Below are 3,009 nucleotides of genomic sequence, written 5' to 3'. Positions count from 1 at the left end.
TTACCCTGTATCAAATGTCGTAGTGTATTTTCGCAGAGGTGATGGGGCAAGGTGGGGGTGGCTCATGCCAAGTCTTCCAACGATTGGGAAGATTCCAAAGATCTGCTTCTTTATTGCCTTCAAACTCCCCTGTTTTGGCACAGGAGTGAAGCATTCATTCTAGACTGACACAATGTGTTGCTGCTGAAGAAGCTTTCTTTTTAGTGGCTGCCTGTTCATAATTACATTGGGGAGTTGGGCAACTTGGCATCGAGACTTTAGAATGGCCTTCCTGAACTTGGCGCCCTTGAGATGTGTTGGACCGCAACCCCCATCATTCCAAAACAACTCAAGGGCGCCAAGTTCAGGAGGGCTGCTTTATTGATTTTTATTGCATTTTTAACCAGTTTTTCAGACCATTATCATCTCCTAAAGCAACTCACATCTGTTTTAAGACGAGGGAGTGAGAGAGAGAGACATGCCCTCCCATCAGGCTTACAAACTAAAATGACAAAACATGCAAGGGAAAGGGAGCAGAGGGGAAAGACCACAAGAGGACGGAGATCAGATTTTTCACAGCCGGAACAAGGTGGTGAGCTCTTGGCAGGCATTTAAATACACTTCGGGTCCGGCTGACCTTTTTATTTATTTATTTATTTATTAAATTTATCAATCGCCCATCTGGCTGGTCACCCAGCCACTCTGGGCAATGTACAATATACAATAAAACAGTTTAAAACAACAAAATTCCACAATAAAAACATTTTCTAAAATACCCTAACTCACCCCAAATGCCTGCCTGAACAACCACGTTTTTAATGCACGGCGGAAGCTCATTAAAGAGGGGGCATGTGAAGTTCCCTAGGGAGGGAGTTCCACAGAGTGGGGGCCACCACAGAAAAGGCCCTCTCCCTCGTCCCCACCAGTCTAGCTGTCCTGGCTGATGGGACAGAGAGAAGGCCATCCGAGGCTGATCTTGTTAAGCGGCCTGTCTGGTGTTGCTGGAGGCGCTCCTTAAGACAGGCTGGGCCAGAACCATATAGGGTTTTAAAGGTCAAAACCAACACCTTGAATTTGGCCCGGAAAACAACTGGTAACCAATGCAACTCCTTCAGCACTGGAGTGATGTGATCTCGCCGGCGGCTGCCTTTAATCAGGCGAGCCGCCGTGTTCTGTACCAGCTGCAGCTTCCGAACCGTCTTCAAGGGTAACCCCACGTAGAGCGCATTACAGTAGTCTAAGCGAGAGGAGACCAGGGCATGTACTACCGATGGGAGCAGATGGTCGGGAAGGAAGGGGCGCAGCCGCCGTATCAGATGGAGTTGATACAGCGCTGTCCGGCTCACAGCTGACACCTGAGCCTCCATGGACAGCTGGGAGTCCAAAATGACCCCCAGGCTGCGGACCTGGTCTTTCAAGGGTAGTCGTACCGCATTCAACACCAGGTCAACATCCCCCAGCCTCCTCTTGTCTCCCACCAAAAGTACCTCCGTCTTGTCAGGGTTGAGCTTCAGCTTATTCCTCCCCATCCAGCCACACACCGTCTCCAGACACTTGGACAGGGATTCTACGGCCAACCTTGGTGAAGATTTGAACGAGTGGTAGAGCTGCGTGTCATCCACATACTGATGACACCGCACCCCAAACCTCCTGATGATAGCCCGCAGTGGCTTCACATAGATGTTAAATAGCATCGGGGAGAGGATGGAACCCTGTGGCACCCCACAAGTGAGTGGCCATGGGTCTGGAACCTCCTCTCCCAGTGCTACCCTCTGGTACCTGCCAGAGAGGAAGGACTGGAACTACCGCAATACGGTGTCTCCAATGCCCAACCCCTCCAGGCGGTCCAGGAGGATACCGTGGTCAACGGTATCAAAAGCCGCTGAGAGGTCAAGAACAAGGAACATCTTGCTTGAATGAAGTGCTTGTTTCTCAGGCTGAAGCCAGGGCATTCTTTCCCCTTCTGCAGTCCACGGGCAACATGGATAGAAAACTGATAACACAGCAAGCAGCTTTATAGAAACCCTGGTTATTCAACTCATGTATTGTTTGCTCTGACTGGGCCAGGATCTCAGGCAGAGCGAGAGAGAGTGCACCTTCCTGGCCCTGTTCCTCTCTGATCCCCTTTTAAAAACTGGATTGATATCCATGCCAATTATTTAACATGTTTACATATCGCCTTCCTGGCAAAAACACTGGAGACGATTGGGGAGGGAAGAGGGAAAAGCTGGTACTGTCACTTCCGTACTGTATTTAATATAATGACCAGGTGCACTGAGTGCTGCAGCTGGTATGTTGCAGAGGGAAGAAGCCAAATAGCAAGTTGGTCCTAGCCAGACTGATGATGGGGAGTGTTTGCCATGTCACCTCGTTTCTCCTCAACATCTGGTGATGTGGTGGTAGGTTGCTTCTATAAATGGAGGTTCAACTTGTAGCATTTCATTGCAGCCTTACTCAGGCTGGTGCTCTCCAGAGGGTGTTGGGACTACAGCTTCCCTCAGTCCGAGTCAGTAGGGCCAAAGCGCACCGTTGAGGCTATATAAAAAAAATATGACAAGGGACCCAGCAACAGCTGTATTTGTCCTGAACCAAGATTTTGAACAGGGGTGAGCAACTTGTGACACTCCAGGTGTTTTGGCCTACAGTCTCATCAGCTGTAGCTGGCATAGTCAATGGTGAGGGACCAGTTAGGGACCATGAGTTGCTCGCCACTGAATTAGTGCAAACAGCAGCTTTGGTGCAGCCTGAGGCCAGTTATTGTCCATTCCCATTATGGGTTCAAGTCCTTTGCAAGACTCCCATTTTAAGTCTATTATGGCTGCAGGTTTTGCAGCTTCTATCATGCCAGCCTTTTCACACACACCACCCCGTTTGTTTGACTGAAGAATTCTGCAAATCTTGTTACAAATATTGTTCCCGATGGTGTGTGACACTTTGGTTGGGTATCATCCATACAGTAGAATTGAGAATGTAAGGGCAGTGTGCCTCTGAACATGTGCAAAAGGCCCCACAGTATATAAAAGTATGTAC

Source organism: Heloderma suspectum, chromosome Z, assembly GCF_057233095.1.
Source record: "Heloderma suspectum isolate Gila_16-S chromosome Z, 16-S_ref, whole genome shotgun sequence".
Taxonomy (NCBI): Eukaryota; Metazoa; Chordata; class Lepidosauria; order Squamata; family Helodermatidae; genus Heloderma; species Heloderma suspectum.
Note: the sequence above shows the minus strand (reverse complement) of the source record.